The sequence below is a fragment of the Lissotriton vulgaris genome, chromosome 3_1, assembly GCF_964263255.1.
Source record: "Lissotriton vulgaris chromosome 3_1, aLisVul1.2, whole genome shotgun sequence".
Taxonomy (NCBI): domain Eukaryota; kingdom Metazoa; phylum Chordata; class Amphibia; order Caudata; family Salamandridae; genus Lissotriton; species Lissotriton vulgaris.
The window spans coordinates 1,751,361,980-1,751,374,034 of NC_141689.1; positions in this window are offsets into that span (position 1 = coordinate 1,751,361,980).

Below are 12,055 nucleotides of genomic sequence, written 5' to 3' on the forward strand. Positions count from 1 at the left end.
CCTACCCAAAGAGCATCCCTTATTCTTTTTCTGACATTCTCACACAATATTTAACACAATTCCTACTATCAGACATGACAGAGAAACACTGCCACAGCTTCCCATAAATGTGAGTCAAGTATACTTTTCCAACTTTTATGTAATGCAGTCACCTTTGTCAGAGGAAATCAGTGAAAAATAGAGAGAATTCCAAATAGTCTTTATTTTGCTGACCTTTAAGTTATAACTCTCTACAACATAGGTCCAGAATAGTGACCCAGATGGGAGACATATAAGTGTACATTGTTCCTGTCAGACTAAATAAAAAAGTAACCATTATCATTAACCTTGACAATATTTTCCATCATTGTCTGCATCTGATCCTACAACCAAATGAGGGATGTCTTGGCTCATGGCAACATTCTCATTGTCTACTCTGTGCATTTCCAATTTGCTTGAGAATTAGGTTGATCTGGTTATTTCTACGTCTTTGCAATTGTGTCAAGTAGAAAATGACTCTCAGCATCACATGCATCATCATTATCTTAACCACATATTTCCCTTTAGCACTAAACCCTTAGGCAAGTCTTGTAACAAGGGAAATCGACCTTAGTTGATCATTTTAGTTTAAGGCGCCTTATCAAATAGAATGATCAGGTCAGTGACTCATTTCTGAACCAGCTGCATATTACACAGGGAGCAGACATATGGTGGTAAGGTGTGAACTCTTTCTCTTAAGTTTAGCATCATGGATGTCATCTACTAGCTCTGTTTGTATGATCTCAGCATTCTCTGCTACCTATGAAGTTATTTTTCCTTAAAAGAGTACTGGACAGAGAGCTACAGACAATTGTCAGCACTTTAAATTAGACCCTAGTAATCCTTGGAACTTTTCCTCTTCATCGCTGAGATGTAGCTTTTCTGAGGAATAATCATTATAGCACTTGATGACAATATCTGCAATCCATGCTGCTGTGCAGCATTCAGATGGTTAATAACAGAATATATGGTTGAGTTCTCATAGCAATCCATAGACATATAGGAGTCAAACAACACTCAAAGCATTTTTTTCTGTTCACTCTGAGTACCAGAATATCAGTTCTTACAAGAAAAAAGTCTGTGTTCGTGTAATATAGGCTCAACTAGTCATCATTCAACCAGCCTGGGATCTTTGTAATGCTTCAGTACCCTTTGGCTGGTCAAAGATCAGCTATGTATCATACGTGCAGTTTTGAAATGACTGTTTTAATGAACATAAATATTATGCAGTGACTCAATATAAATAATAAAAAGTAGTATTACCATCCATAAGCCTTGAGGTTCACAATGCTTTATCTATCTTACAGGGGTCTGCAATTTGCTGTGCTGACTCTAGTTTACCTGTCAGTCAAGAAAGAGTAAAACTTTCTGTTCATCAGCTCAAAATCCCCAGCCACTACCTTCAATCTTTGTGCCATTGTTTGTTGGACAAGAATGTCAAAATCACTAAAGGTTTAATACCATTAGGAGTGTCAGGTTCATTTTTTCGTTACAAAAAATGGAGTCAGGCCCTGGGACTTGTGGCTGGTTGGGCCGTATATATCTGGGAAAAACAAACAGGTACCAACCACACTATGTTTCCACTCCTGTCATTGCAGGAAAATAACAAACCAATATTATTCTTAGGCCTGTTGGGCGTTTCTTGCCCTTTTAATTACTCTTTTTAAACTTTTTCAGCAAAGATTTGTATGTGTAAAAAGAATACAAGACATTTAAAACATTTACACAAAAATACAAAACATTCGTCACATAGATATTTCTTTGTTCCAATTAATGAACTCAGATGCTTGTCTAAATTTGACAAAGTAACGCTTGATGTAGAAGACAAAATATTTAAATAATATATACCATAGTACAATTCATAGGTCTATAAATCAATTGATGTCATATTTTCTGTGCCTACGCGTTTCGAACCAGTTGACTTCAATTCATAGGTTCTCTTCAGGGCTCTGTCTTTTAGTGAGTATCTGCAAGTATGTACAGAGATGAAATTTTTTTTAATTTTAAGTTCGCAGGTGGACTAGAACCACGGGGATTAAAAAGGTATGTCTAGGAAAGTAATGCTAAGCATGGCTGGAATTAAAGAAGTGTTTAAACAGAATAGTGATAAGTCTATTCCCTACTAAGGTACAGGACTAAAAAGAAGTGTGACTAAAAAGAAAAGAAGAGAACGTCAAACCTGTAAACTGGCGGCTGCTGGATAAACAGGTAGAAATAGCGATGGTTTTGTAGTATTGGATAAGAAAAATCTTTTTCGGAACTTAAAATTAAAAATATGACATCAATTGATTTATAGACCTATGAATTGTACTATGGTTTATAATATTTAAATATTTTGTCTTCTACATCAAGCGTTACTTTGTCAAATTTAGACAAGCATCTGAGTTCATTATTGGAACAAAGAAATATCTTGTACAGTGTGTATATAATTTGTGTATATATATGTGACGAATGTTTTGTATTTTTGTGTAAATGTTTTAAATGTCTTGTATTCTTTTTAGTAATGTATGTGGGGAGCGCGTAGCTACACGCTCCACTCCCAGGTGCACTGCGCATAGGGATTCCAGATCCCGCTTCATTTTAAACCATTCAAACACTTCTCAATTATTACTGCGTTTTTCACACTTATTTTTCATTCTTTTGTCGTTTCGCACATCAAATCCACAAGTATATCGTCCTGTATTTCAAAAACTTCTCATATTTCCTTGTGCCCATCCGGACTTCTTTGAAAATAAGATCTTCATACACATAATAGTTTAGAGCAGCACTCTTTTATTTCATTTCTTTCCGACCCAATGCATTTCGGGCTACATTCTAGCCCTTCGTCAGGGGTAGCTGTAAATGGATAGTTTTAAACAATACATTATTCATACGTAAAATCAATATCACGTTTAAAGTCATTTTAAAAGGACACTTTAAATACTGGCAGTAACATTCCAAATTAATCAATACTGTTGAATACACAACCAAATAAGCGTCACTACTCTACGCTATGCTTTTCATGCTAAAACCATGAATCTTAACTTAACCCCTTACCTAATCGTGCACCTTTTGGGTGGTCCTTTTACTGGGCATTTGAAAAAAGCTTATTTGACACTCCATTTCTTATATCATTACAGCAATTGCGTTTACATTCAGGGAGTTATCTTTCTAATCGTATACATTTCACATATTTTAACATCGAGTGCAACACTCTTAAATAATCATAGACTGCGGGCTGGGAGAGATGACGAAAAATAATTAGGTATGCGAGGCACGAGAACAGAGAAACATCATAAATGATTATTTAAGAGTGTTGCACTCGATGTTAAAATAGGTGAAATGTATACGATTAGAAAGATAACTCCCTGAACGTAAACGCAATTGCTGTAATGATATAAGAAATGGAGTGTCAAATAAGCTTTTTTCAAATGCCCAGTAAAAGGACCTCCCAAGAGGTGCACGATTAGGTAAGGGGTTAAGTTAAGATTCATGGTTTTAGTATGAAAAGCATAGCGTAGAGTAGTGACGCTTATTTGGTTGTGTATTCAACAGTATTGATTAATTTGGAATGTTACTGCTAGTATTTAAAGTGTCCTTTTAAAATGACTTTAAACGTGATATTGATTTTACGTATGAATAATGTATTGTTTAAAACTATCCATTTACAGCTACCCCTGACGAAGGGCTAGAATGTAGCCCGAAATGCATTGGGTCGGAAAGAAATGAAATAAAAGAGTGCTGCTCTGAACTATTATGTGTATGAAGATCTTATTTTCAAAGAAGTACGGATGGGCACAAGGAAATATGAGAAGTTTTTGAAATACAGGACGATATACTTGTGGATTTGATGTGCGAAACGACAAAAGAATGAAAAATAAGTGTGAAAAACGCAGTAATAATTGAGAAGTGTTTGAATGGTTTAAAATGAAGCGGGATCTGGAATCCCTATGCGCAGTGCACCTGGGAGTGGAGCGTGTAGCTACGCGCTCCCCACATACATTACTGAACTTGAGTGTATTCGGGCTTGCACAATCCTGGGTTGCACGCAATTGGTCAAAAATTTTCGGTCGAAGTAAAAACTGGACACAATGGGAAAAATGGTGTGCAGACCACCTACATGCATTGTATTCTTTTTACACATAAAAATCTTTGCTAAAAAAGTTTAAAAAAAAGTAATTAAAAGGGCAAGAAACGCCCAACAGGCCTAAGAATAATATTGGTTGGTTATTTTCCTGCAGTGACAGGAGTGGAAACATAGTGGGGTTGGTACCTGTTTGTTTTTCCCAGGTTAATTTTTTCATCATATTCGAAATAGTATGGTACCAAAATATCGCGGCCTACAGTTAATGTAACAAAAATATTTTGTGTTAAATTTCATTTAGAAAAGCATTGCCCTGATGGAGATAAAAATAAAAATTCTAAATCCAATGATAAATATTTTTGCAGATGATATACATATTATTTGGAGGAACTTACTTACTTTCCATTTATCAACCACATGTCTATAAGTAATCTTTGAAACCATAATGTATTTTTCAGATAGTAATTTACTGTTGTATATTTGATACAATCCACAAATTGGTGAATGTTATTTACATCCAATAATGTATTTGTCCTTTCTGCTTTAAAATTGCCTCCTCACAATCTTCTTTTCATGTCTTATTGACATAAAAGGACAGTCTTTCATACAACAACTGCTCCTTTATAAAACAGCCAACACATGTTTTACAGAATAAACCTCTTTTAAAAAGGCTGCAATTTTATAATAAAAGTCTATTAGTTGGTATCTAAAGCCAATGTGAATCATTTGCTTTATTGTAGATATATTATCAAGCAATCATAATCCTATATTTATGATATTAAGAAATATTATCCTTATGTTATTAATCATTCTAATTTTGTGGTAATTGCTTGGAATTTTGAAAGACATGAATCATTAAACCTACCATGTCAGTTACCACACATGTATTTATTCCAAATCTATTCATCTCATTCACTCTTTACTAGTACATTGTAGTGCATACCTTAGTTATAAATTGAGTTTCCTTGTGAATTCTAGACCTGTAAATTCCTGATATCACTAGTCATCTTCATTTAGTAAGGTTTGTTTACAATTTCAAAATACATGGTTATTTAAACTTAACGTATCAGTTGCCGCACTAGTCTTTATTTCTATTCATTTCAACATGTCTCACATTATTAAAAATCATATTGAAAACCGTGGTTATAACTTAGGTTTCCTTATGTCTCTTAGTACTAGAATCCTCATTCCATTTATTAATTTATCCTGAGACATGTTATAAGACTATAATAAATTAATCCTTTATATCAGACTAGCAGCCCGTCCCGACCTTGTCCGGGAGCAATCAGGCTTCATGGCCCCCGCCGGCGCCCGCCTACCCCGGCCCCCGCCTGCCCCTACATTGTCCGTGGGTCCCCAGGAGAGAAGCCTGTCCCGACCTTGGCTTCAGGGCCCCCGCCCGCTCCGACATTGTCCGTGGGTCCCCCAGGGCCTTACCTCATCCGCCGCACCTCCCCGCGCACCTGAGTTCACCGGTCCGCCGTTCCTCGCCGCTCCTCGCCGCTCCCCCCAGTCTGTCCGCCGCTCCTCCCCGCCTGTTCACCGCTCCTCCCCGCGCTCATGTCCGATGCTCCTCCTAGCGCTCCTGGACGCCACTCCTCCCCGCGCTCCTGATGTCAGCATGCACGTCGCGGCCTGCGCTACTTCCAGGAGACTACTTTTTTTTTCTCGTACATTTTTTAAATAACTTATATTTTTTTAATTTATATAGCCTATGTCCTTCTGCATACCCTGACAATTACAACGATGTATCGGGTGTGTGGATTGGCGCTGTGGTTCCCGTTCTTCCGTTCAAAGTTCTTCCTTTATAATAGTAGTATAGATAAATTCCGAAATATAATCAAGGGTATTCCTCTTCGCTGTTATTTGTTGTAATATCTTATTTCAAATTGATCTCTATTTTAAGTGAGACAAACCTGAATAATGAATAATCAGTTCCATTTGCAGGTATCAACCCTTTGTGGGGTGAACATCAAAACACACAAGATGATGGACGGAATGTTGCACAATGGCAAAACATTCACCCCCAGTCACAGATCTGGGTTTAATCCATCGTTATTTTGCTCACCAAGCCACCCCAGTTCAGACATGGCCATATGCAAATTAGTCTTGACCCTGTGCCTCATGGGAACAGTCCAGACCGAACTGCCAAGCCATGTCTTCCCTGGACTGGAATCAAGCATCCTAGGACTGGTTTCTGGCAATCAGCCTTCATCAGCCTGGATAGCTTGACTCCAGTGGCGTAGAGAGCACGGGACCCACGTCTGGGCATACCCTATTCCCACATAGGGTGAACAGCAAAACACACAAGATGATGGACGGAATGTTGCACCCCCAGTCACAGATCTGGGTTTAATCCATCTTGTGTGTTTTGCTGATCAACCCTTTGTCTCTTGCATTGATGGTCCTGTGACTTAGGCTGTAATGCTCTACTAAGTCATAATTGATGGTAGACATATGCAAGGTACTCACACAAATCAAGGTGCACTCTAATTACTTATTGTAATGTGTAGAATTCTATGTCTGTGTTTAGGCCACTTCTTAGAGTGCCTAATCTATTGCTACATTGGTATCCAATTCTCTTCATTTCTATACCAGGTTGCTACTCTTCTGTCAAATGTATCTTTATTATTACCAATGAGTTTAATATCTCAATGTTTTCAGTAGAGTGTTCTTTGAAAAGGTGCACTACATGAGCCATTTCATATCCTTGTTTTTAAAGGCTCTCACATGTTCTTTAGTCCTCTCTGACATTCCTGATTGTAGAGCCAACATATTGAAGTCTATATATAGAAAAATAACCTTGTATGTGCAAAACATTATACTATAATTAATATATTATGTCATACAGAATGTCTATAGAATGTCTTTTCAACATTGAAATGGTGAAAAATCTTGTGTTTATCACAATCCCATTTACAACATATGTGTTTAATACATCAAAAATTGTTTACATAAATATCGCCCCATTGGAGTCAATAATAGAAAATCTACACTCAGTGGTGCAATATCTTTGTAAACAATATTTAAGCACAATATTTATATCAGACAATATTTGTGTTAGCAATATTTTGACATATAGCCTTTCAAGAAGGATGTTTCAACATACACACCCAAAAGTGTTGTCTAAGTCATTCTATTGGTATAGATGCCTGACTGAAATTGCCAAACAGGTGATGTGGATCTGGGAGGCACTCCAGTTTCTGTTTTTTCTCATATTATTAGCAGGTAGTACATATATGAAATAGAGAGAATATTTTATTTTGATCCAAACCTGCTTTATATGCTGGAGGAATTCCTCTGCAGAGAGGGTCTAGCTAATAAGCTCTGAAACAGTAAGGTAGATTTTCAGAGAACTCTATGACAATCTCGGAGACGTGGGTCACCTGTCAAGGTAACGAGTTTCACTTTTGTCATAATCAATATCACATCTTTGATGTGAGTCACCTTAAATGCAAAATAGACAAGACGGATTAGAACTAACCCACTCTTTGATTCTTTTTTTCTCTCGATGTCTTATTGTGTGTGCAATAGACAGCGTAGAAAAAATGATTTATCAAAATAACTCTGAAGTGTCCTACAACACTCTTCTGTAACATTCCCTTCAATCTACACGTAACTGGATTTGTAATAGAATTTAAATTTCTATGAATCTTTATAAATGTTTATAGCTCCATATTGTAGGAATAGGATTGCAGGTATTTAAGCTGGAACTTCTTTGGGTCAAGGCATCCTGTAAATGTAGATGCAGTGGAATACCACTATCTCATTAGAACTCCTTATAGTATTTGCTGGCTTTAAAACGGCTAAAAAGCCTGCAAATTGTAATTGTAATTGTATTTATATAGTGCTTACTAACCCAGACAAGGCGTCAAATCGCTTTTCAGCAAGTAGCATGCTACTCCAGAACCCAAAAAGGATTGGTGGTGAATTAGTATAGGGAAATATGAATGAATTAGTGTGGTGAACATGTGAGTCTGTTAGTTGGATTGAAAAGTATAATGGAGGGATAGAAGAAGGAAGAGTGTATAAATTGTTTATTGGGAGATCATGGTAGTAGGAAGAAGTTTAGGATGTGTAAAGGAGAGATGGAGGAGGAAAACATCTCTAGAAATAGATTAGGGTGGTCCTAGTTTTAAAATGAGGTATCAGATGAGTCCAAGGAGGGATACACGAGGGGAGAATTTAGAAAGGGTTGTTTGGGAGATCTTAGTAGTAAAATTAGGTTTGAGTTGATGCAAGGAGGGACAGAGGAGGGAAGAGTCTTGATAGGGTTACTTTGGGGATCATAGTAGTAGAGTGGGTTATTTTGGAGTTCATAGTAGTTAAATGAAGTTTGGGATGAGTTAAAGAGTGGAGGTAGAGGATACATCGAGAGAGGTAAAAGTTGAAACATAGGGTAATGCATTGAGGAGATGTAAATGTGTTCTTTAAAGTAGGAGTAAATAAATATATAACTACATAAGTACATGGAAGGTATACATGTGTAGGGAAGGTAATCGATCAAGATTTAAGTTGCATTTAATAAACTCAGACTTTCAAGTATTGCTGTACTTTAAGATAATTTAGCTGTGTGTTTTTTTCTTTATATTTAATTTCAATAATTCAATAGTGAAGCAATTGTAGAGAAATAGTTATGATAGATAGATAAACTGAGAACCAAAAGTATATAATCAAATATTTCTATGAGATTATCTATAAATTTATAAACATAATTATTACACATATTTTTGCAAATAAATACACATATCTAGATGCATATATATAATCAAACTACATGCTTATATATACAGTGATATGCTGTACATTTGTGTTAGAATATGTTGCTTTAGCATGGAACTGCCAACTCTTGAGTAGTCTTCTGAAGATAAGATAGCTATCCGTGGATGTTTTGTTTGGGGGTAATGAATTCCATAGTTTGGCTGCTTGAACTGAGAAGGATGTGCCACCTGTGTTATATTCTTTTATGGTGGGATTTTGAGGTGAGGTGCCAATCTGGAGAGGAGGTTCCATTGTTGAATGTACTTGGTGATTTTATTCCTGATGAAAAGCGGCCCTGTCCATGTATTGCTTCGTGGGTGACACAAAGCAGCTTGAAAGTGGATCTTCTGGCAACAGGTAACCAATTTAGGGCTCTCAAGTTGTGGGCTCGTGACTTTACATGTAGGAGTAGTCTAGCAGCAGAGTTCTGAATCTGTTGTAGTCTTTTCATAATTGACAAAAAATGATGCATGGTGGAGGTCATTGACGTAATCAAGTTTGGACAGTCAACAGAGATTCTAGCCTGGACCTTGTGTGGAAATCCCAGGTGGGGGAAGACGCATTGCAGAGTTTTCATAATAATAGCTTGATCTTGCTAATTTGTCCACTTGGGCATTCATTGATATTCCGGAGTCCATTTCAATTCCAATGTTTTTTACTTCCTTAGATACTTAAGGGTGTGTTCCCCGATTGTAAGGCCAGGCGGAGAGTGGGTCATCATTTTTCCAACTGCTATATGTGAGTATTTCCATTTTGGAAGCATTCAATGTGAGATGGCTCCATGTCATCCAGTGATCAACAGCTCTGAGGCAACTGAAAATGTGAGAATTCCCAATGTCTTTGGGGGTTAAGCAGTGTTTGTGTGTCATCTGCATTGTTATAGCATGGAAGGTAAAATTATGTAATCATTCCTGGTAACGACTTCACGTAGATGTTGAAAAGACTTGGTGAGATAATAGAGATTTGAGGGACACCTGCTTTTGTGAAGTACAGCTTGGATGAGAAAGGATGAGAATGGATGACCTTTGTTCTATTTTGAAATAGGATGTGATCCAGTCAAGAACAGTCCCTTCTATGCCGGCTTCTTGAGTCTTTGTATTATTAGTGTTTTGGTCAACTGTGTCAAAGGCAGCTGAGAGTTCTAAAAGAAGTAGTGCAGGAACCTCGTTCTAGTCTACGATATTCTTGAGGTCATCCCAAATGATGATAAGGGCAGATTATGTGCCTCTTGCTGGACGGAATCCTGTTTGGAAGTCAGAAAGTATGAAGTTATCTTTAATGAATTGTGACATCTGTACAAATGCTGCTCTTTCTACCAGTTTTTCCCAGGATAGGTCCATTTGTAATTGATCTGTAGTTGTGGGGATAAAGAGGGTCCAGTTTAGTTTTCTTTCTTTAATAAGGGGAATAGGTATGCCTTTTTTAGGTCTTGAAAAAGTTCAGCAGTTAAGGAATCATTGATGATTCTTTTTACTGGTGTGGCAGCTGAGGTAATTAGCAGAATGTTCTTAAAGGCTTGTGGTGGACAAGGGTCAGAAGGGCTGCCGGCAGGCTTGCTTGCTTTGGCCAGATCCATAGATTCACTTTGTGATGTTTGTTTGAAGGAATGCGGTTCGGTGAGATTGCTCTATGTTGCATCACCTTTATCAAGACTAAAGAATATCGTTCTCAAACCAATATTTTGATTAAAATTGATCTAAACAAAACAAAAGAAAAAGGTATATTACACATTAACTTGCATATAGAGCAATCTCACCGAAACGCGTCGACGCAACACTTCTGAGTTAAATTCACGGAACATATTGTCGGTATTGATCTATGTGATTCTGACTCTAAAGATGAAGATTCCCATGAATTAACATTCCGATGTGCTAAATGTTACACTACGGGTCTTTAGTCTCTTCTCTGGTTTTATATACTGTGTAAAAAAATGTTTGTGTTAATTCAGCATTCGGATTGTTTTTAGTGTTTTCAACTGATATATGATATTAATAAATTTACACTTTGTGATAACATCAATTTCAGGTCCTTTTATGGTTGAAAGGTGTTTTGTATTGATAACTATTGCATTGGTGTATGGGAATATTAGGAAACTTTGAATGAAGCATGTGTGAATGATTGAGATATTTAGCAATCCAAGGGATTCTTCCTTTTTCACATTTGCTGACACCCGGTCCCTTGGACATTTTGGGTCATTCCCTTTTTATTACAGTTACTGTACAGCTTTCTAGCTGAGGGAAAGTAGGTTTCTACTCATTCATCCAGATATCTACTAGTTTATACTATTGCCCTAATAAGAGTCATTTTTGACCAAGGGATATAATCGATTCCATAAACACTTACGCTTTCAGTGAAGAACAGTTCAATAAAATCATCAATCTGAGTACCAAAAAAGGCGACAAAGTTACTATATTGTCTGGAAACAATGAAAAATGGGGCAAACTCCAGAATTTGAATAAAAAATTAATTCGGACGGAGATGCACGCCGAGTTTTTAATTGAGTATATAAAATCCGGCGTCATCCCAGTAGGACTACAGGTCAGGAATGAACCTGGCCTGTTCATAGAGAACAGGACATTTTTAGAATCCTGGTCCCACTTTTCAAATAGATGAAGTAGGGATTGGATCCTTTTAATTATAGAAATATCCCAGGAAGTAATCATCTTAGAAAGAGAGGAGATAGAAAAACTTGAGGCCGAATTGAATAGTAATCCAGCATTGGAGGATGCCAAAAGAAAGTTGGAGGAATTGAGTGTTGAAGTAGATGGATACAGAGAATATTTAATCAATAAAAAGGCAAAAAAACTTAGGAAAGATGTTGATAAATATAGAGTGGAGGTAAATTATCCCTACCTCAGTAAAGATTAATATCAGCAACCAAGAAGAGAACCAAGTTGGGATAAGCCCCCATTCAATAAGCAAAATCACTGGAGGGGTGGAAGAAAGCGGATTAAGTTCTCAGAAACATCGGGGTCCAGTAGTGAGGATGAGGCACCTAACAGACAGGAACATGGGTCTAATTTTCAGAGATTTTAAAATGGTGCAGGACCATCCTCTTTGGCCTCTTCCTTAACATTACCCTCTTTTTTAGACCAACGCCCCAGGGGAGGCAGGAAACAAAACAGAAACTTTGGGAGAGGACAATACATGAGAAATCCCCAACAGGAGGAAATCTTGGAGACCAGGAATCATCGCTATTGGTGGTGAAAAAAT